Below are 24,953 nucleotides of genomic sequence, written 5' to 3' on the forward strand. Positions count from 1 at the left end.
TGCCCTGTGAGAAACCCTTACAATGCGCACCACCCCACGACGTTTTTCGGAAAACTATCCTACATTGCCAGTGCATGTTTCATGACCTCCCCATGCTGGCCATCCTGTGGCACTTTCCTCCATCCTACATTGCCACTCACTGTCTATCCTAATTCAGGCCCTCCGATTCACACCACCCAGTGATGTTTTTCTCACTCCTACTAGTGAATGGCCTATTAGAAACAATTACAATGCGCACCACCCCGCGATGTTCTTCAGAAACCTATCCTACATTGCCAGTGCATGTTTCCTCACCTCCCCATGCTGAACACCCTGTGGCGCTTTACTCCATCCTACGTTGCCACTCACTGCCTATCCTAATTCAGGCCCTCCTAATCACACCACCCGGTGATGTTTTTCTCACTCCTACTAGTGAATGCCCTGTGAGAAACCCTTACAATGTGCACCACCCCAGAATGTTTTTCAGAAACCTATCCTACTTTGCAAGTGCATGTTTCCTGACCTCCCCATGCTGACCACCCCATGGCACTTTTCTCCATCCTACATTGCCACTCACTGCCTATCCTAATTCAGGCCCTCTGATTCATACCACCGCGTGATGTTTTTCTCACTCCTACTAGTGAATGGCCTTGAGAAACCCTTACAATGCGCAAAACCCCACGATGTTTTTCAGAAACCTATCCTACTTTGCCACTGCATGTTTCGTGACCTCCCCATGCTGACCACCCCGTGGCGTTTTTCTCCATCCTACATTGCCACTCACAGCCTATACTTATTCGGGCCCTCAGATTCACACCACCCAGTGATGTTTTTCTCACTCCTACTAGTGAATGGCCTATTAGAAACAATTACGATGCGCACCAACCCGCGATGTTTTTCAGAAACCTATCCTACATTGCCACTGCATGTTTCCTGACCTCCCCATGCTGGCCACCCCGTGGCTCTTTTCTACATCCTACATTGCCAATCACGGTCTATCCTAAATCGGGCCATCCGATTCACACCACCACCTGATGTTTTTCTCACTCCTACTAGTGAATGGCCTATTAGAAACCTTAAAATGCGCACCACCCCGTGATGATTTTCAGAAACCTATCCTACATAGCCACTGCATGTTTCCTGACCTCCGCATGCTGTCCACCCCGTGGCGCTTTTCTCCATCCTATGTTGCCACTCTCTGCTTATGCTAATTCAGGCCCTCCGATTCACACCACCCCGTGATGTTTTTGTCACTCCTCCTAGTGAAGGGCCTGTGAGAAACCCTTACTATGCGCACCACCACGCAAAGTTTTTAAGAAACCTGTCCTAGTTTTCCACTGCATGTTTTCTGACCTCCCGATGATGACCACCACGTGGCGCTTTCCTCCATCCTACATTGCCACTCCCAGCCTATACTTATTGAGGCCCTCTGATTCACACCACCCTGTTATGTTTTTGTCACTCCTACTAGTGAATGGCCTTTTAGAAACCCTAACAATGCACAACACCCCGCGATGATTTTCAGAAACCTATCCTACATTGCCACGGCATGTTTCCTGACCTCCCCATGCTGACCACCCCGTGCCGCTTTTCTGCATCATATATTGCCCCTCAGTGCCTATCGTAATTCAGGCCCTCCGATTCACACCACCCCGTGATGTTTTTCTCACTCCTACTAGTGAAAGTCCTGTTAGAAACCCTTACAATGTGCACCACCCCACAATGTTTGTCAGAAACCTATCCTACTTTGCAAGTGCATGTTTCCTGACCTCCCCATGCTGACCACCCCATGGCGCTTTTCTCCATCCTACATGGCCACTCACTGCCTATGCTAACTCAGGCCCTCCGATTCATACCAACGCGTGATTTTTCCTCACTCCTACTAGTGAATGGCCTGTTAGAAAACCCTAACAATGCACACCACCCTGCGATGTTTTTCAGAAACCTATCCTACATTGCCACTGCATGTTTCCTGACTGCCCCATGCTGACGACCCCGTAGTGCTTTTCTCCATCCTACATGGCCACTCACTGTCTATCCTAAATCAGGCCCTCCGATTCACACCACCCCGTGAAGTTTTTCTCACTCCTACAACTGAATGGCCTGTTACAAACCGTTACAAGGCGCACCACCCCGTGACGTTTTCCAGAACCCTATCCTACATTGACATGGCATGTTTTCTGACCTCCCGATGCTGACCACCCCGTGGCACTTTGCTCCATCCTACATTGTCACTCACTGCCTCTCCTAATTCACACCCTCCGATTCACACCACCCCGTGATGTTTTTCTCACTCCTACTAGTGAAAGTCCTGTTAGAAACACTTACAATGCGCACAACCCGCGATGTTTTTCAGAAACCTATCCTACATTGCCAGTGCATGTTTCCTCACCTCCCCATGCTGACCACCCCGTGGCGCTTTACTCCATCCTACGTTGCCACTCACTGCCTATCCTAATTCAGGCCCTCCTAATCACACCACCCGGTGATGTTTTTCTCACTCCTACTAGTGAATGCCCTGTGAGAAACCCTTACAATGTGCACCACCCCAGAATGTTTTTCAGAAACCTATCCTACTTTGCAAGTGCATGTTTCCTGACCTCCCCATGCTGACAACCCCATGGCACTTTTCTCCATCCTACATTGCCACTCACTGCCTATCCTAATTCAGGCCCTCTGATTCATACCACCGCGTGATGTTTTTCTCACTCCTACTAGTGAATGGCCTTGAGAAACCCTTACAATGCGCAAAACCCCACGATGTTTTTCAGAAACCTATCCTACTTTGCCACTGCATGTTTCCTGACCTCCCCATGCTGACCACCCCGTGGCGTTTTTCTCCATCCTACATTGCCACTCACAGCCTATACTTATTCGGGCCCTCAGATTCACACCACCCAGTGATGTTTTTCTCACTCCTACTAGTGAATGGCCTATTAGAAACAATTACAATGCGCACCACCCCGCGATGTTTTTCAGAAACCTATCCTACTTTGCCACTGCATGTTTCCTGACCTCCCCATGCTGGCCACCCCGTGGCTCTTTTCTACATCCTACATTGCCAATCACGGTCTATCCTAAATCGGGCCATCCGATTCACACCACCACCTGATGTTTTTCTCACTCCTACTAGTGAATGGCCTATTAGAAACCTTAAAATGCGCACCACCCCGCGATGATTTTCAGAAACTTATCCTACATTGCCACTGCATGTTTCCTGACCTCCGCATGCTGTCCACCCCGTGGCGCTTTTCTCCATCCTATGTTGCCACTCTCTGCTTATGCTAATTCAGGCCCTCCGATTCACAGCACCCTGTGATGTTTTTGTCACTCCTCCTAGTGAAGGGCCTGTGAGAAACCCTTACTATGCGCACCACCACGCAAAGTTTTTAAGAAACCTGTCCTAGTTTTCCACTGCATGTTTTCTAACCTCCCGATGATGACCACCACGTGGCGCTTTTCTCCATCCTACATTGCCACTCCCAGCCTATACTTATTGAGGCCCTCTGATTCACACCACCCTGTTATGTTTTTGTCACTCCTACTAGTGAATGGCCTTTTAGAAACCCTAACAATGCACAACACCCCGCGATGATTTTCAGAAACCTATCCTACATTGCCACTGCATGTTTCCTGACCGCCCCACCCTGACCACCCCGTAGTGCTTTTCTCCATCCTACATTGCCACTCAAAGCCTATCCTAATTCAGGCCCTCCGATTCACACCTCCCGTGATGTTTTTTCTCCCTCCTACTAGTGAATGGCCTGTGAGAAACGCTTACAATGCGGACCACCACGCTATGTTTTTCAGAAACCTATCCTACTTTGCAACTGCATGTTTCCTGACATCCCCATGCTGACCACCCCGTGGCATTTTTCTCCATCCTACATTGCCACTAACAGCCTATACTTATTCGGGCCCTCAGATTCACACCGCCCCGTGATGTTTTTCTCACTCCAACTAGTTAATGGCATGTTAGAAACCCTTACAATGCGCACCAACCCGCGATGTTTTTCAGGAACCTATCCTACATTGCCAGTGCATGTTTTCTGTCCTCCCCATGCTGACCAACCCGTGGCGCTTTTCTGCATCCTACATTGCCACTCACTGTCTATCCTTACTCAGGCCCTCCGATTCACACCACCCCGTGATGTTTTTCTCAATCCTACTAGTGAATGGCCTGTTAGAAACACGTGCAATGCGCACCACTCTGCGATGTTTTTCAGAAACCTATCCTAATTTGCCACCGCACGTTTCCTGACCTCCCCATGCTGACGACCCCGTGGTGCTTTTCTCCATCCTACATTGCCTCTCCCTGCCTATCCTAATTCAGTCCCTCGGATTCCCACCACCCCGTGATGTTTTTTCTCACTCCTACTAGTTAATGGCCTGTTAGAAACACTTACAATGCGCTCCACCCCGCGATGTTTTTCAGAAACCTATCCTACATTGCCACTGCATGTTTCCTGACCTCCCCATGCTGACCATCACGTGTCGCTTTTCTCCATTCTACATTGCCAATCACAGCATATACTTATTCATGCCCTCCTGTTCACACCACCCCGTTATGTTTTTGTGACGCCTACTAGTGAATGGCCTGTTAGAAACCCTTACAATGCACACAACCCCACGATGTTTTTCAGAAACCTATCCTACATTGCCACTGCATGTTTCTTGACCTCCCCATGCTGGACACCCCGTGGAGCTTTTGTCCATCCTACATTGCCGCTCAGTATCTACCCTAAATCAGGCCCTCCAATTCACACCACCACCTGATGTTTTTCTCACTCCTACTAGTGAATGCCCTGTTAGAAACCCTTACAATGCGCACCACCACTCGATGTTTTTTAGAAACCTATCCTACATTGCCACGGCATGTTTCCTGACCTCCCCATGCAGACCACCCCGTGCCGCTTTTCTCCATCATATATTGCCCCTCAGTGCCTATCGTAATTCAGGCCCTCCGATTCACACCACCCCGTGATGTTTTTCTCACTCCTACTAGTGAAATTCCTGTTAGAAACCCTTACAATGTGCACCACCCCACAATGTTTTTCAGAAACCTATCCTACTTTGCAAGTGCATGTTTCCTGACCTCCCCATGCTGACCACCCCATGGTGCTTTTCTCCATCCTACATGGCCACTCACTGCCTATGCTAATTCAGGCCCTCCGATTCATACCAATGCGTGATTTTTTTCTCACTCCTACTAGTGAATGGCCTGTTAGAAATCCCTAACAATGCACACCACACTGCGATGTTTTTCAGAAACCTATCCTACATTGCCACTGCATGTTTCCTGACTGCCCCATGCTGACGACCCCGTAGTGCTTTTCTCCATCCTACATGGCCACTCACTGTCTATCCTAAATCAGGCCCTCCGATTCACACCACCCCGTGAAGTTTTTCTCACTCCTACAAGTGAATGGCCTGTTAGAAACCGTTACAAGGCGCACCACCCCGTGACGTTTTCCAGAACCCTATCCTACATTGACATGGCATGTTTTCTGACCTCCCGATGCTGACCACCCCGTGGCACTTTGCTCCATCCTACATTGTCACTCACTGCCTCTCCTAATTCACACCTTCTGATTCACATCACCCCGTCATGTTTTTCTCACTCCTACTAGTGAAAGTCCTGTTAGAAACACTTACAATGCGCACCAACCCACGATGTTTTTCAGAAACCTATCCTACATTGCCAGTGCATGTTTCCTCACCTCCCCATACTGACCACCCCGTGGCGCTTTACTCCATCCTACGTTGCCAATCACTGCCTAACCTAATTCAGGCCCTCCGAATCACACCACCCGGTGATGTTTTTCTCACTCCTACTAGTGAATGCCCTGTGAGAAACCCTTACAATGCGCACCACCCCACGACGTTTTTCGGAAAACTATCCTACATTGCCAGTGCATGTTTCATGACCTCCCCATGCTGGCCATCCTGTGGCACTTTCCTCCATCCTACATTGCCACTCACTGTCTATCCTAATTCAGGCCCTCCGATTCACACCACCCAGTGATGTTTTTCTCACTCCTACTAGTGAAAGTCCTGTTAGAAACACTTACAATGCGCACAACCCGCGATGTTTTTCAGAAACCTATCCTACATTGCCAGTGCATGTTTCCTCACCTCCCCATGCTGACCACCCCGTGGCGCTTTACTCCATCCTACGTTGCCACTCACTGCCTATCCTAATTCAGGCCCTCCTAATCACACCACCCGGTGATGTTTTTCTCACTCCTACTAGTGAATGCCCTGTGAGAAACCCTTACAATGTGCACCACCCCAGAATGTTTTTCAGAAACCTATCCTACTTTGCAAGTGCATGTTTCCTGACCTCCCCATGCTGACAACCCCATGGCACTTTTCTCCATCCTACATTGCCACTCACTGCCTATCCTAATTCAGGCCCTCTGATTCATACCACCGCGTGATGTTTTTCTCACTCCTACTAGTGAATGGCCTTGAGAAACCCTTACAATGCGCAAAACCCCACGATGTTTTTCAGAAACCTATCCTACTTTGCCACTGCATGTTTCCTGACCTCCCCATGCTGACCACCCCGTGGCGTTTTTCTCCATCCTACATTGCCACTCACAGCCTATACTTATTCGGGCCCTCAGATTCACACCACCCAGTGATGTTTTTCTCACTCCTACTAGTGAATGGCCTATTAGAAACAATTACAATGCGCACCACCCCGCGATGTTTTTCAGAAACCTATCCTACTTTGCCACTGCATGTTTCCTGACCTCCCCATGCTGGCCACCCCGTGGCTCTTTTCTACATCCTACATTGCCAATCACGGTCTATCCTAAATCGGGCCATCCGATTCACACCACCACCTGATGTTTTTCTCACTCCTACTAGTGAATGGCCTATTAGAAACCTTAAAATGCGCACCACCCCGCGATGATTTTCAGAAACTTATCCTACATTGCCACTGCATGTTTCCTGACCTCCGCATGCTGTCCACCCCGTGGCGCTTTTCTCCATCCTATGTTGCCACTCTCTGCTTATGCTAATTCAGGCCCTCCGATTCACAGCACCCCGTGATGTTTTTGTCACTCCTCCTAGTGAAGGGCCTGTGAGAAACCCTTACTATGCGCACCACCACGCAAAGTTTTTAAGAAACCTGTCCTAGTTTTCCACTGCATGTTTTCTAACCTCCCGATGATGACCACCACGTGGCGCTTTTCTCCATCCTACATTGCCACTCCCAGCCTATACTTATTGAGGCCCTCTGATTCACACCACCCTGTTATGTTTTTGTCACTCCTACTAGTGAATGGCCTTTTAGAAACCCTAACAATGCACAACACCCCGCGATGATTTTCAGAAACCTATCCTACATTGCCACTGCATGTTTCCTGACCGCCCCACCCTGACCACCCCGTAGTGCTTTTCTCCATCCTACATTGCCACTCAAAGCCTATCCTAATTCAGGCCCTCCGATTCACACCTCCCGTGATGTTTTTTCTCCCTCCTACTAGTGAATGGCCTGTGAGAAACGCTTACAATGCGGACCACCACGCTATGTTTTTCAGAAACCTATCCTACTTTGCAACTGCATGTTTCCTGACATCCCCATGCTGACCACCCCGTGGCATTTTTCTCCATCCTACATTGCCACTAACAGCCTATACTTATTCGGGCCCTCAGATTCACACCGCCCCGTGATGTTTTTCTCACTCCAACTAGTTAATGGCATGTTAGAAACCCTTACAATGCGCACCACCCCGCGATGTTTTTCAGGAACCTATCCTACATTGCCAGTGCATGTTTCCTGTCCTCCCCATGCTGACCAACCCGTGGCGCTTTTCTGCATCCTACATTGCCACTCACTGTCTATCCTTACTCAGGCCCTCCGATTCACACCACCCCGTGATGTTTTTCTCAATCCTACTAGTGAATGGCCTGTTAGAAACACGTGCAATGCGCACCACTCTGCGATGTTTTTCAGAAACCTATCCTAATTTGCCACCGCACGTTTCCTGACCTCCCCATGCTGACGACCCCGTGGTGCTTTTCTCCATCCTACATTGCCTCTCCCTGCCTATCCTAATTCAGTCCCTCGGATTCCCACCACCCCGTGATGTTTTTTCTCACTCCTACTAGTTAATGGCCTGTTAGAAACACTTACAATGCGCTCCACCCCGCGATGTTTTTCAGAAACCTATCCTACATTGCCACTGCATGTTTCCTGACCTCCCCATGCTGACCATCACGTGTCGCTTTTCTCCATTCTACATTGCCAATCACAGCATATACTTATTCATGCCCTCCTGTTCACACCACCCCGTTATGTTTTTGTGACGCCTACTAGTGAATGGCCTGTTAGAAACCCTTACAATGCACACAACCCCACGATGTTTTTCAGAAACCTATCCTACATTGCCACTGCATGTTTCTTGACCTCCCCATGCTGGACACCCCGTGGAGCTTTTGTCCATCCTACATTGCCGCTCAGTATCTACCCTAAATCAGGCCCTCCAATTCACACCACCACCTGATGTTTTTCTCACTCCTACTAGTGAATGCCCTGTTAGAAACCCTTACAATGCGCACCACCACTCGATGTTTTTTAGAAACCTATCCTACATTGCCACGGCATGTTTCCTGACCTCCCCATGCAGACCACCCCGTGCCGCTTTTCTCCATCATATATTGCCCCTCAGTGCCTATCGTAATTCAGGCCCTCCGATTCACACCACCCCGTGATGTTTTTCTCACTCCTACTAGTGAAATTCCTGTTAGAAACCCTTACAATGTGCACCACCCCACAATGTTTTTCAGAAACCTATCCTACTTTGCAAGTGCATGTTTCCTGACCTCCCCATGCTGACCACCCCATGGTGCTTTTCTCCATCCTACATGGCCACTCACTGCCTATGCTAATTCAGGCCCTCCGATTCATACCAATGCGTGATTTTTTTCTCACTCCTACTAGTGAATGGCCTGTTAGAAATCCCTAACAATGCACACCACCCTGCGATGTTTTTCAGAAACCTATCCTACATTGCCACTGCATGTTTCCTGACTGCCCCATGCTGACGACCCCGTAGTGCTTTTCTCCATCCTACATGGCCACTCACTGTCTATCCTAAATCAGGCCCTCCGATTCACACCACCCCGTGAAGTTTTTCTCACTCCTACAAGTGAATGGCCTGTTAGAAACCGTTACAAGGCGCACCACCCCGTGACGTTTTCCAGAACCCTATCCTACATTGACATGGCATGTTTTCTGACCTCCCGATGCTGACCACCCCGTGGCACTTTGCTCCATCCTACATTGTCACTCACTGCCTCTCCTAATTCACACCTTCTGATTCACATCACCCCGTCATGTTTTTCTCACTCCTACTAGTGAAAGTCCTGTTAGAAACACTTACAATGCGCACCAACCCACGATGTTTTTCAGAAACCTATCCTACATTGCCAGTGCATGTTTCCTCACCTCCCCATACTGACCACCCCGTGGCGCTTTACTCCATCCTACGTTGCCAATCACTGCCTATCCTAATTCAGGCCCTCCGAATCACACCACCCGGTGATGTTTTTCTCACTCCTACTAGTGAATGCCCTGTGAGAAACCCTTACAATGCGCACCACCCCACGACGTTTTTCGGAAAACTATCCTACATTGCCAGTGCATGTTTCATGACCTCCCCATGCTGGCCATCCTGTGGCACTTTCCTCCATCCTACATTGCCACTCACTGTCTATCCTAATTCAGGCCCTCCGATTCACACCACCCAGTGATGTTTTTCTCACTCCTACTAGTGAATGGCCTATTAGAAACAATTACAATGCGCACCACCCCGCGATGTTCTTCAGAAACCTATCCTACATTGCCAGTGCATGTTTCCTCACCTCCCCATGCTGAACACCCTGTGGCGCTTTACTCCATCCTACGTTGCCACTCACTGCCTATCCTAATTCAGGCCCTCCTAATCACACCACCCGGTGATGTTTTTCTCACTCCTACTAGTGAATGCCCTGTGAGAAACCCTTACAATGTGCACCACCCCAGAATGTTTTTCAGAAACCTATCCTACTTTGCAAGTGCATGTTTCCTGACCTCCCCATGCTGACCACCCCATGGCACTTTTCTCCATCCTACATTGCCACTCACTGCCTATCCTAATTCAGGCCCTCTGATTCATACCACCGCGTGATGTTTTTCTCACTCCTACTAGTGAATGGCCTTGAGAAACCCTTACAATGCGCAAAACCCCACGATGTTTTTCAGAAACCTATCCTACTTTGCCACTGCATGTTTCGTGACCTCCCCATGCTGACCACCCCGTGGCGTTTTTCTCCATCCTACATTGCCACTCACAGCCTATACTTATTCGGGCCCTCAGATTCACACCACCCAGTGATGTTTTTCTCACTCCTACTAGTGAATGGCCTATTAGAAACAATTACGATGCGCACCAACCCGCGATGTTTTTCAGAAACCTATCCTACATTGCCACTGCATGTTTCCTGACCTCCCCATGCTGGCCACCCCGTGGCTCTTTTCTACATCCTACATTGCCAATCACGGTCTATCCTAAATCGGGCCATCCGATTCACACCACCACCTGATGTTTTTCTCACTCCTACTAGTGAATGGCCTATTAGAAACCTTAAAATGCGCACCACCCCGTGATGATTTTCAGAAACCTATCCTACATAGCCACTGCATGTTTCCTGACCTCCGCATGCTGTCCACCCCGTGGCGCTTTTCTCCATCCTATGTTGCCACTCTCTGCTTATGCTAATTCAGGCCCTCCGATTCACACCACCCCGTGATGTTTTTGTCACTCCTCCTAGTGAAGGGCCTGTGAGAAACCCTTACTATGCGCACCACCACGCAAAGTTTTTAAGAAACCTGTCCTAGTTTTCCACTGCATGTTTTCTGACCTCCCGATGATGACCACCACGTGGCGCTTTCCTCCATCCTACATTGCCACTCCCAGCCTATACTTATTGAGGCCCTCTGATTCACACCACCCTGTTATGTTTTTGTCACTCCTACTAGTGAATGGCCTTTTAGAAACCCTAACAATGCACAACACCCCGCGATGATTTTCAGAAACCTATCCTACATTGCCACGGCATGTTTCCTGACCTCCCCATGCTGACCACCCCGTGCCGCTTTTCTGCATCATATATTGCCCCTCAGTGCCTATCGTAATTCAGGCCCTCCGATTCACACCACCCCGTGATGTTTTTCTCACTCCTACTAGTGAAAGTCCTGTTAGAAACCCTTACAATGTGCACCACCCCACAATGTTTGTCAGAAACCTATCCTACTTTGCAAGTGCATGTTTCCTGACCTCCCCATGCTGACCACCCCATGGCGCTTTTCTCCATCCTACATGGCCACTCACTGCCTATGCTAACTCAGGCCCTCCGATTCATACCAACGCGTGATTTTTCCTCACTCCTACTAGTGAATGGCCTGTTAGAAAACCCTAACAATGCACACCACCCTGCGATGTTTTTCAGAAACCTATCCTACATTGCCACTGCATGTTTCCTGACTGCCCCATGCTGACGACCCCGTAGTGCTTTTCTCCATCCTACATGGCCACTCACTGTCTATCCTAAATCAGGCCCTCCGATTCACACCACCCCGTGAAGTTTTTCTCACTCCTACAACTGAATGGCCTGTTAGAAACCGTTACAAGGCGCACCACCCCGTGACGTTTTCCAGAACCCTATCCTACATTGACATGGCATGTTTTCTGACCTCCCGATGCTGACCACCCCGTGGCACTTTGCTCCATCCTACATTGTCACTCACTGCCTCTCCTAATTCACATCCTCCGATTCACACCACCCCGTGATGTTTTTCTCACTCCTACTAGTGAAAGTCCTGTTAGAAACACTTACAATGCGCACAACCCGCGATGTTTTTCAGAAACCTATCCTACATTGCCAGTGCATGTTTCCTCACCTCCCCATGCTGACCACCCCGTGGCGCTTTACTCCATCCTACGTTGCCACTCACTGCCTATCCTAATTCAGGCCCTCCTAATCACACCACCCGGTGATGTTTTTCTCACTCCTACTAGTGAATGCCCTGTGAGAAACCCTTACAATGTGCACCACCCCAGAATGTTTTTCAGAAACCTATCCTACTTTGCAAGTGCATGTTTCCTGACCTCCCCATGCTGACAACCCCATGGCACTTTTCTCCATCCTACATTGCCACTCACTGCCTATCCTAATTCAGGCCCTCTGATTCATACCACCGCGTGATGTTTTTCTCACTCCTACTAGTGAATGGCCTTGAGAAACCCTTACAATGCGCAAAACCCCACGATGTTTTTCAGAAACCTATCCTACTTTGCCACTGCATGTTTCCTGACCTCCCCATGCTGACCACCCCGTGGCGTTTTTCTCCATCCTACATTGCCACTCACAGCCTATACTTATTCGGGCCCTCAGATTCACACCACCCAGTGATGTTTTTCTCACTCCTACTAGTGAATTGCCTATTAGAAACAATTACAATGCGCACCACCCCGCGATGTTTTTCAGAAACCTATCCTACTTTGCCACTGCATGTTTCCTGACCTCCCCATGCTGGCCACCCCGTGGCTCTTTTCTACATCCTACATTGCCAATCACGGTCTATCCTAAATCGGGCCATCCGATTCACACCACCACCTGATGTTTTTCTCACTCCTACTAGTGAATGGCCTATTAGAAACCTTAAAATGCGCACCACCCCGCGATGATTTTCAGAAACTTATCCTACATTGCCACTGCATGTTTCCTGACCTCCGCATGCTGTCCACCCCGTGGCGCTTTTCTCCATCCTATGTTGCCACTCTCTGCTTATGCTAATTCAGGCCCTCCGATTCACAGCACCCCGTGATGTTTTTGTCACTCCTCCTAGTGAAGGGCCTGTGAGAAACCCTTACTATGCGCACCACCACGCAAAGTTTTTAAGAAACCTGTCCTAGTTTTCCACTGCATGTTTTCTAACCTCCCGATGATGACCACCACGTGGCGCTTTTCTCCATCCTACATTGCCACTCCCAGCCTATACTTATTGAGGCCCTCTGATTCACACCACCCTGTTATGTTTTTGTCACTCCTACTAGTGAATGGCCTTTTAGAAACCCTAACAATGCACAACACCCTGCGATGATTTTCAGAAACCTATCCTACATTGCCACTGCATGTTTCCTGACCGCCCCACCCTGACCACCCCGTAGTGCTTTTCTCCATCCTACATTGCCACTCAAAGCCTATCCTAATTCAGGCCCTCCGATTCACACCTCCCGTGATGTTTTTTCTCCCTCCTACTAGTGAATGGCCTGTGAGAAACGCTTACAATGCGGACCACCACGCTATGTTTTTCAGAAACCTATCCTACTTTGCAACTGCATGTTTCCTGACATCCCCATGCTGACCACCCCGTGGCATTTTTCTCCATCCTACATTGCCACTAACAGCCTATACTTATTCGGGCCCTCAGATTCACACCGCCCCGTGATGTTTTTCTCACTCCAACTAGTTAATGGCATGTTAGAAACCCTTACAATGCGCACCACCCCGCGATGTTTTTCAGGAACCTATCCTACATTGCCAGTGCATGTTTCCTGTCCTCCCCATGCTGACCAACCCGTGGCGCTTTTCTGCATCCTACATTGCCACTCACTGTCTATCCTTACTCAGGCCCTCCGATTCACACCACCCCGTGATGTTTTTCTCAATCCTACTAGTGAATGGCCTGTTAGAAACACGTGCAATGCGCACCACTCTGCGATGTTTTTCAGAAACCTATCCTAATTTGCCACCGCACGTTTCCTGACCTCCCCATGCTGACGACCCCGTGGTGCTTTTCTCCATCCTACATTGCCTCTCCCTGCCTATCCTAATTCAGTCCCTCGGATTCCCACCACCCCGTGATGTTTTTTCTCACTCCTACTAGTTAATGGCCTGTTAGAAACACTTACAATGCGCTCCACCCCGCGATGTTTTTCAGAAACCTATCCTACATTGCCACTGCATGTTTCCTGACCTCCCCATGCTGACCATCACGTGTCGCTTTTCTCCATTCTACATTGCCAATCACAGCATATACTTATTCATGCCCTCCTGTTCACACCACCCCGTTATGTTTTTGTGACGCCTACTAGTGAATGGCCTGTTAGAAACCCTTACAATGCACACAACCCCACGATGTTTTTCAGAAACCTATCCTACATTGCCACTGCATGTTTCTTGACCTCCCCATGCTGGACACCCCGTGGAGCTTTTGTCCATCCTACATTGCCGCTCAGTATCTACCCTAAATCAGGCCCTCCAATTCACACCACCACCTGATGTTTTTCTCACTCCTACTAGTGAATGCCCTGTTAGAAACCCTTACAATGCGCACCACCACTCGATGTTTTTTAGAAACCTATCCTACATTGCCACGGCATGTTTCCTGACCTCCCCATGCTGACCACCCCGTGCCGCTTTTCTCCATCATATATTGCCCCTCAGTGCCTATCGTAATTCACGCCCTCCGATTCACACCACCCCGTGATGTTTTTCTCACTCCTATTAGTGAAATTCCTGTTAGAAACCCTTACAATGTGCACCACCCCACAATGTTTTTCAGAAACCTATCCTACTTTGCAAGTGCATGTTTCCTGACCTCCCCATGCTGACCACCCCATGGTGCTTTTCTCCATCCTACATGGCCACTCACTGCCTATGCTAATTCAGGCCCTCCGATTCATACCAATGCGTGATTTTTTTCTCACTCCTACTAGTGAATGGCCTGTTAGAAATCCCTAACAATGCACACCACCCTGCGATGTTTTTCAGAAACCTATCCTACATTGCCACTGCATGTTTCCTGACTGCCCCATGCTGACCACCCCGTAGTGCTTTTCTCCATCCTACATGGCCACTCACTGTCTATCCTAAATCAGGCCCTCCGATTCACACCACCCCGTGAAGTTTTTCTCACTCCTACAAGTGAATGGCCTGTTAGAAACCGTTACAAGGCGCACCACCCCGTGACGTTTTCCAGAACCCTATCCTACATTGACATGGCATGTTTTCTGACCTCCCGATGCTGACCACCCCGTGGCACTTTGCTCCATCCTACATTGTCACTCACTGCCTCTCCTAATTCACACCTTCTGATTCACATCACCCCGTCATGTTTTTCTCACTCCTACTAGTGAAAGTCCTGTTAGAAACACTTACAATGCGCACCAACCCACGATGTTTTTCAGAAACCTATCCTACATTGCCAGTGCATGTTTCCTCACCTCCCCATACTGACCACCCCGTGGCGCTTTACTCCATCCTACGTTGCCACTCACTGCCTATCCTAATTCAGGCCCTCCGAATCACACCACCCGGTGATGTTTTTCTCACTCCTACTAGTGAATGCCCTGTGAGAAACCCTTACAATGCGCACCACCCCACGACGTTTTTCGGAAAACTATCCTACATTGCCAGTGCATGTTTCATGACCTCCCCATGCTGGCCATCCTGTGGCACTTTCCTCCATCCTACATTGCCACTCACTGTCTATCCTAATTCAGGCCCTCCGATTCACACCACCCAGTGATGTTTTTCTCACTCCTACTAGTGAATGGCCTATTAGAAACAATTACAATGCGCACCACCCCGCGATGTTCTTCAGAAACCTATCCTACATTGCCACTGCATGTTTCCTGACCTCCCCATGCTGGCCACCCCGTGACTCTTTTCTACATCCTACATTGCCACTCACGGTCTATCCTAAATCGGGCTATCCGATTCACACCACCACCTGATGTTTTTCTCACTCCTACTAGTGAATGGCCTATTAGAAACCTTACAATGCGCACCACCCCACGATGATTTTCAGAAACCTATCCTACATTGCCACTGCATGTTTCCTGACCTCCGCATGCTGTCCACCCCCTGGCGCTTTTCTCAATCCTTTGTTGCCACTCTCTGCTTATCCTAATTCAGGCCCTCCGATTCACACCACCCCGTGATGTTTTCTCACTCCTCCTAGTGAATGGCCTGTGAGAAACCCTTACAATGCGCACCACCACGCGAAGTTTTTAAGAAACCTATCCTAGATTTCCACTGCATGTTTTCTGACCTCACGATGATGACCACCACGTGGCGCTTTTCTCCATCCTACATTGCCACTCCCAGCCTATACTTATTGAGGCCCTCTGATTCACACCACCCTGTTATGTTTTTGTCACTCCTACTAGTGAATGGCCTTTTAGAAACCCTAACAATGCACACCACCCCGCGATGATTTTCAGAAACCTATCCTACATTTCCACTGCATGTTTCCTGACCGCGCCACCCTGACCACCCCATAGTGCTTTTCTCCATCCTACATTGCCACTCAAAGCCTATCCTAATTCAGGCCCTCCGATTCACACCTCCCATGATGTTTTTTCTCCCTCCTACTAGTGAATGGCCTGTGAGAAACGCTTACAATGCGGACCACCACGCTATGTTTTTCAGAAACCTATCCTACTTTGCAACTGCATGTTTCCTGACATCCCCATGCTGACCACCCCGTGGCGTTTTTCTCCATCCTACATTGCCACTAACAGCCTATACTACTTTGGGCCCTCAGATTCACACCACCCCGTGATGTTTTTCTCGCTCCAACTAGTTAATGGCATGTTAGAAACCCTTACAATGCGCACCACCCCGCAATGTTTTTCAGGAACCTATGAACATTGCCAGTGCATGTTTCCTGTCCTCCCCATGCTGACCAACCCGTGGCGCTTTTCTGCATCCTACATTGCCACTCACTGTCTATCCTTACTCAGGCCCTCCGATTCACACCACCCCGTGATGTTTTTCTCAATCCTACTAGTGAATGGCCTGTTAGAAACACGTGCAATGTGCACCACTCCGCGATGTTTTTCAGAAACCTATCCTAATTTGCCACCGCATGTTTCCTGACCTCCCCATGCTGAAGACCCCGTGGTGCTTTTCTCCATCCTACATTGCCACTCCCTGCCTGTCCTGATTCAGTCCCTCCGATTCACACCACCCCGTGATGTTTTTTCTCACTCCTACTAGTTAATGGCCTGTTAGAAACACTTAGAATGCGCTCCACCCCGCGATGTTTTTCAGAAACCTATCCTACATTGCCACTGCATGTTTCCTGACCTCCCCATGCTGACCACCACGTGTCGCTTTTCTCCATCCTACATTGCCACTCACAGCATATACTTATTCATGCTCTCTTGTTCACACCACCCCGTTATGTTTTTGTGACTCCTACTAGTGAATGGCCTGTTAGAAACCCTTACAATGCACACAACCCCGCGATGTTTTTCAGAAACCTATCCTACATTGCCACTGCATGTTTCTTGACCTCCCCATGCTGGCCACCCCGTGGAGCTTTTCTCCATCCTACATTGCCACTCAGTATCTACCCTAAATCAGGCCCTCCGATTCACACCACCACCTGATGTTTTTCTCACTCCTACTAGTGTATGCCCTGTTCGAAACCCTTACAATGCACACCACCACTCGATGTTTTTTAGAAACCTATCCTACATTGCCATGGCATGTTTCCTGACCTCCCCATGCTGACCACCCTGTGCCGCTTTTCTCCATCATATATTGCCCCTCAGTGCCTATCGTAATTCAGGCCCTCCGATTCACACCACCGCATGTTGTTTTTCTCACTCCTACTAGTGAATGGCCTGTTGGAAAACCCTAGCAATGCACACCACCCCGCGATGTTTTTCAGAAACCTATCCTACATTGCCACTGCATGTTTCCTGACCTCCCAATGCTGACCAAACCGTGGAGCTTTTCTCCATCCTACATTGCAACTCACAGCCTATCCCAATTCAGGCCCTCCGATTCACACCATCCCGTGATGTTTTTCTCACTCCTACTAGTGAATGGCCTGTTAGAAATCCATACAATGCGCACCACCCCGCGATGTTTTTCAGAAACGTATCCTACATTGCCACTGCGTGTTTCCTGACCTCCCGATGCTGACCACCCCGTGGCGCTTTTCTCCTTCCCACATTGCCACTCCCTGCCTATCCTAATTCAGGCCCTCCGATTCACACCACCCCATGATGATTTTCTCACTCCTACTAGTGAATGGCCTGTTAGAAACATATACAATGCACACCACATTGGTATTTTTTCAGAAACGTATCCTACTTTGCCACTGCATGTTTCCTGACCTCCCCATGCTGACCGCACCATGGGGCTTTTTCCGTCCTACGTTGCCACTCACTGCCTGTCCTAATTAAGGCCCTCCGATTCACACCACCCCGTGATGTTTTTCTCACTCCTACTAGTGAATGGCCTGTGAGAAACCCTTACAAGGCGCACCACACAGTGATGTTTTTCAGAAACCTATCCTACTTTGCCACTGCATGTTTCCTGACCTCCCCATGCTGGCCACCCCGTGGCTCTTTTCTACATCCTACATTGCCAATCACGGTCTATCCTAAATCGGGCCATCCGATTCACACCACCACCTGATGTTTTTCTCACTCCTACTAGTGAATGGCCTATTAGAAACCTTAAAATGCGCACCACCCCGCGATGATTTTCAGAAACTTATCCTACATTGCCACTGCATGTTTCCTGACCTCCGCATGCTGTCCACCCCGTGGCGCTTTTCTCCATCCTATGTTGCCACTCTCTGCTTATGCTAATTCAGGCCCTCCGATTCACAGCACCCCGTGATGTTTTTGTCACTCCTCCTAGTGAAGGGCCTGTGAGAAACCCTTACTATGCGCACCACCACGCAAAGTTTTTAAGAAACCTGTCCTAGTTTTCCACTGCATGTTTTCTAACCTCCCGATGATGACCACCACGTGGCGCTTTTCTCCATCCTACATTGCCACTCCCAGCCTATACTTATTGAGGCCCTCTGATTCACACCACCCTGTTATGTTTTTGTCACTCCTACTAGTGAATGGCCTTTTAGAAACCCTAACAATGCACAACACCCCGCGATGATTTTCAGAAACCTATCCTACATTGCCACTGCATGTTTCCTGACCGCCCCACCCTGACCACCCCGTAGTGCTTTTCTCCATCCTACATTGCCACTCAAAGCCTATCCTAATTCAGGCCCTCCGATTCACACCTCCCGTGATGTTTTTTCTCCCTCCTACTAGTGAATGGCCTGTGAGAAACGCTTACAATGCGGACCACCACGCTATGTTTTTCAGAAACCTATCCTACTTTGCAACTGCATGTTTCCTGACATCCCCATGCTGACCACCCCGTGGCATTTTTCTCCATCCTACATTGCCACTAACAGCCTATACTTATTCGGGCCCTCAGATTCACACCGCCCCGTGATGTTTTTCTCACTCCAACTAGTTAATGGCATGTTAGAAACCCTTACAATGCGCACCACCCCGCGATGTTTTTCAGGAACCTATCCTACATTGCCAGTGCATGTTTCCTGTCCTCCCCATGCTGACCAACCCGTGGCGCTTTTCTGCATCCTACATTGCCACTCACTGTCTATCCTTACTCAGGCCCTCCGATTCACACCACCCCGTGATGTTTTTCTCAATCCTACTAGTGAATGGCCTGTTAGAAACACGTGCAATGCGCACCACTCTGCGATGTTTTTCAGAAACCTATCCTAATTTGCCACCGCACGTTTCCTGACCTCCCCATGCTGACGACCCCGTGGTGCTTTTCTCCATCCTACATTGCCTCTCCCTGCCTATCCTAATTCAGTCCCTCGGATTCCCACCACCCCGTGATGTTTTTTCTCACTCCTACTAGTTAATGGCCTGTTAGAAACACTTACAATGCGCTCCACCCCGCGATGTTTTTCAGAAACCTATCCTACATTGCCACTGCATGTTTCCTGACCTCCCCATGCTGACCATCACGTGTCGCTTTTCTCCATTCTACATTGCCAATCACAGCATATACTTATTCATGCCCTCCTGTTCACACCACCCCGTTATGTTTTTGTGACGCCTACTAGTGAATGGCCTGTTAGAAACCCTTACAATGCACACAACCCCACGATGTTTTTCAGAAACCTATCCTACATTGCCACTGCATGTTTCTTGACCTCCCCATGCTGGACACCCCGTGGAGCTTTTGTCCATCCTACATTGCCGCTCAGTATCTACCCTAAATCAGGCCCTCCAATTCACACCACCACCTGATGTTTTTCTCACTCCTACTAGTGAATGCCCTGTTAGAAACCCTTACAATGCGCACCACCACTCGATGTTTTTTAGAAACCTATCCTACATTGCCACGGCATGTTTCCTGACCTCCCCATGCAGACCACCCCGTGCCGCTTTTCTCCATCATATATTGCCCCTCAGTGCCTATCGTAATTCAGGCCCTCCGATTCACACCACCCCGTGATGTTTTTCTCACTCCTACTAGTGAAATTCCTGTTAGAAACCCTTACAATGTGCACCACCCCACAATGTTTTTCAGAAACCTATCCTACTTTGCAAGTGCATGTTTCCTGACCTCCCCATGCTGACCACCCCATGGTGCTTTTCTCCATCCTACATGGCCACTCACTGCCTATGCTAATTCAGGCCCTCCGATTCATACCAATGCGTGATTTTTTTCTCACTCCTACTAGTGAATGGCCTGTTAGAAATCCCTAACAATGCACACCACCCTGCGATGTTTTTCAGAAACCTATCCTACATTGCCACTGCATGTTTCCTGACTGCCCCATGCTGACGACCCCGTAGTGCTTTTCTCCATCCTACATGGCCACTCACTGTCTATCCTAAATCAGGCCCTCCGATTCACACCACCCCGTGAAGTTTTTCTCACTCCTACAAGTGAATGGCCTGTTAGAAACCATTACAAGGCGCACCACCCCGTGACGTTTTCCAGAACCCTATCCTACATTGACATGGCATGTTTTCTGACCTCCCGATGCTGACCACCCCGTGGCACTTTGCTCCATCCTACATTGTCACTCACTGCCTCTCCTAATTCACACCTTCTGATTCACATCACCCCGTCATGTTTTTCTCACTCCTACTAGTGAAAGTCCTGTTAGAAACACTTACAATGCGCACCAACCCACGATGTTTTTCAGAAACCTATCCTACATTGCCAGTGCATGTTTCCTCACCTCCCCATACTGACCACCCCGTGGCGCTTTACTCCATCCTACGTTGCCAATCACTGCCTATCCTAATTCAGGCCCTCCGAATCACACCACCCGGTGATGTTTTTCTCACTCCTACTAGTGAATGCCCTGTGAGAAACCCTTACAATGCGCACCACCCCACGACGTTTTTCGGAAAACTATCCTACATTGCCAGTGCATGTTTCATGACCTCCCCATGCTGGCCATCCTGTGGCACTTTCCTCCATCCTACATTGCCACTCACTGTCTATCCTAATTCAGGCCCTCCGATTCACACCACCCAGTGATGTTTTTCTCACTCCTACTAGTGAATGGCCTATTAGAAACAATTACAATGCGCACCACCCCGCGATGTTCTTCAGAAACCTATCCTACATTGCCAGTGCATGTTTCCTCACCTCCCCATGCTGAACACCCTGTGGCGCTTTACTCCATCCTACGTTGCCACTCACTGCCTATCCTAATTCAGGCCCTCCTAATCACACCACCCGGTGATGTTTTTCTCACTCCTACTAGTGAATGCCCTGTGAGAAACCCTTACAATGTGCACCACCCCAGAATGTTTTTCAGAAACCTATCCTACTTTGCAAGTGCATGTTTCCTGACCTCCCCATGCTGACCACCCCATGGCACTTTTCTCCATCCTACATTGCCACTCACTGCCTATCCTAATTCAGGCCCTCTGATTCATACCACCGCGTGATGTTTTTCTCACTCCTACTAGTGAATGGCCTTGAGAAACCCTTACAATGCGCAAAACCCCACGATGTTTTTCAGAAACCTATCCTACTTTGCCACTGCATGTTTCGTGACCTCCCCATGCTGACCACCCCGTGGCGTTTTTCTCCATCCTACATTGCCACTCACAGCCTATACTTATTCGGGCCCTCAGATTCACACCACCCAGTGATGTTTTTCTCACTCCTACTAGTGAATGGCCTATTAGAAACAATTACGATGCGCACCAACCCGCGATGTTTTTCAGAAACCTATCCTACATTGCCACTGCATGTTTCCTGACCTCCCCATGCTGGCCACCCCGTGGCTCTTTTCTACATCCTACATTGCCAATCACGGTCTATCCTAAATCGGGCCATCCGATTCACACCACCACCTGATGTTTTTCTCACTCCTACTAGTGAATGGCCTATTAGAAACCTTAAAATGCGCACCACCCCGTGATGATTTTCAGAAACCTATCCTACATAGCCACTGCATGTTTCCTGACCTCCGCATGCTGTCCACCCCGTGGCGCTTTTCTCCATCCTATGTTGCCACTCTCTGCTTATGCTAATTCAGGCCCTCCGATTCACACCACCCCGTGATGTTTTTGTCACTCCTCCTAGTGAAGGGCCTGTGAGAAACCCTTACTATGCGCACCACCACGCAAAGTTTTTAAGAAACCTGTCCTAGTTTTCCACTGCATGTTTTCTGACCTCCCGATGATGACCACCACGTGGCGCTTTCCTCCATCCTACATTGCCACTCCCAGCCTATACTTATTGAGGCCCTCTGATTCACACCACCCTGTTATGTTTTTGTCACTCCTACTAGTGAATGGCCTTTTAGAAACCCTAACAATGCACAACACCCCGCGATGATTTTCAGAAACCTATCCTACATTGCCACGGCATGTTTCCTGACCTCCCCATGCTGACCACCCCGTGCCGCTTTTCTGCATCATATATTGCCCCTCAGTGCCTATCGTAATTCAGGCCCTCCGATTCACACCACCCCGTGATGTTTTTCTCACTCCTACTAGTGAAAGTCCTGTTAGAAACCCTTACAATGTGCACCACCCCACAATGTTTGTCAGAAACCTATCCTACTTTGCAAGTGCATGTTTCCTGACCTCCCCATGCTGACCACCCCATGGCGCTTTTCTCCATCCTACATGGCCACTCACTGCCTATGCTAACTCAGGCCCTCCGATTCATACCAACGCGTGATTTTTCCTCACTCCTACTAGTGAATGGCCTGTTAGAAAACCCTAACAATGCACACCACCCTGCGATGTTTTTCAGAAACCTATCCTACATTGCCACTGCATGTTTCCTGACTGCCCCATGCTGACGACCCCGTAGTGCTTTTCTCCATCCTACATGGCCACTCACTGTCTATCCTAAATCAGGCCCTCCGATTCACACCACCCCGTGAAGTTTTTCTCACTCCTACAAGTGAATGGCCTGTTACAAACCGTTACAAGGCGCACCACCCCGTGACGTTCTCCAGAACCCTATCCTACATTGACATGGCATGTTTTCTGACCTCCCGATGCTGACCACCCCGTGGCACTTTGCTCCATCCTACATTGTCACTCACTGCCTCTCCTAATTCACACCCTCCGATTCACACCACCCCGTGATGTTTTTCTCACTCCTACTAGTGAAAGTCCTGTTAGAAACACTTACAATGCGCACAACCCGCGATGTTTTTCAGAAACCTATCCTACATTGCCAGTGCATGTTTCCTCACCTCCCCATGCTGACCACCCCGTGGCGCTTTACTCCATCCTACGTTGCCACTCACTGCCTATCCTAATTCAGGCCCTCCTAATCACACCACCCGGTGATGTTTTTCTCACTCCTACTAGTGAATGCCCTGTGAGAAACCCTTACAATGTGCACCACCCCAGAATGTTTTTCAGAAACCTATCCTACTTTGCAAGTGCATGTTTCCTGACCTCCCCATGCTGACAACCCCATGGCACTTTTCTCCATCCTACATTGCCACTCACTGCCTATCCTAATTCAGGCCCTCTGATTCATACCACCGCGTGATGTTTTTCTCACTCCTACTAGTGAATGGCCTTGAGAAACCCTTACAATGCGCAAAACCCCACGATGTTTTTCAGAAACCTATCCTACTTTGCCACTGCATGTTTCCTGACCTCCCCATGCTGACCACCCCGTGGCGTTTTTCTCCATCCTACATTGCCACTCACAGCCTATACTTATTCGGGCCCTCAGATTCACACCACCCAGTGATGTTTTTCTCACTCCTACTAGTGAATTGCCTATTAGAAACAATTACAATGCGCACCACCCCGCGATGTTTTTCAGAAACCTATCCTACTTTGCCACTGCATGTTTCCTGACCTCCCCATGCTGGCCACCCCGTGGCTCTTTTCTACATCCTACATTGCCAATCACGGTCTATCCTAAATCGGGCCATCCGATTCACACCACCACCTGATGTTTTTCTCACTCCTACTAGTGAATGGCCTATTAGAAACCTTAAAATGCGCACCACCCCGCGATGATTTTCAGAAACTTATCCTACATTGCCACTGCATGTTTCCTGACCTCCGCATGCTGTCCACCCCGTGGCGCTTTTCTCCATCCTATGTTGCCACTCTCTGCTTATGCTAATTCAGGCCCTCCGATTCACAGCACCCCGTGATGTTTTTGTCACTCCTCCTAGTGAAGGGCCTGTGAGAAACCCTTACTATGCGCACCACCACGCAAAGTTTTTAAGAAACCTGTCCTAGTTTTCCACTGCATGTTTTCTAACCTCCCGATGATGACCACCACGTGGCGCTTTTCTCCATCCTACATTGCCACTCCCAGCCTATACTTATTGAGGCCCTCTGATTCACACCACCCTGTTATGTTTTTGTCACTCCTACTAGTGAATGGCCTTTTAGAAACCCTAACAATGCACAACACCCCGCGATGATTTTCAGAAACCTATCCTACATTGCCACTGCATGTTTCCTGACCGCCCCACCCTGACCACCCCGTAGTGCTTTTCTCCATCCTACATTGCCACTCAAAGCCTATCCTAATTCAGGCCCTCCGATTCACACCTCCCTTGATGTTTTTTCTCCCTCCTACTAGTGAATGGCCTG

The sequence above is a fragment of the Cavia porcellus genome, unplaced genomic scaffold, assembly GCF_034190915.1.
Source record: "Cavia porcellus strain 051 isolate PalLab524CR breed Dunkin Hartley unplaced genomic scaffold, mCavPor4.1 scaffold_37, whole genome shotgun sequence".
Taxonomy (NCBI): Eukaryota; Metazoa; Chordata; class Mammalia; order Rodentia; family Caviidae; genus Cavia; species Cavia porcellus.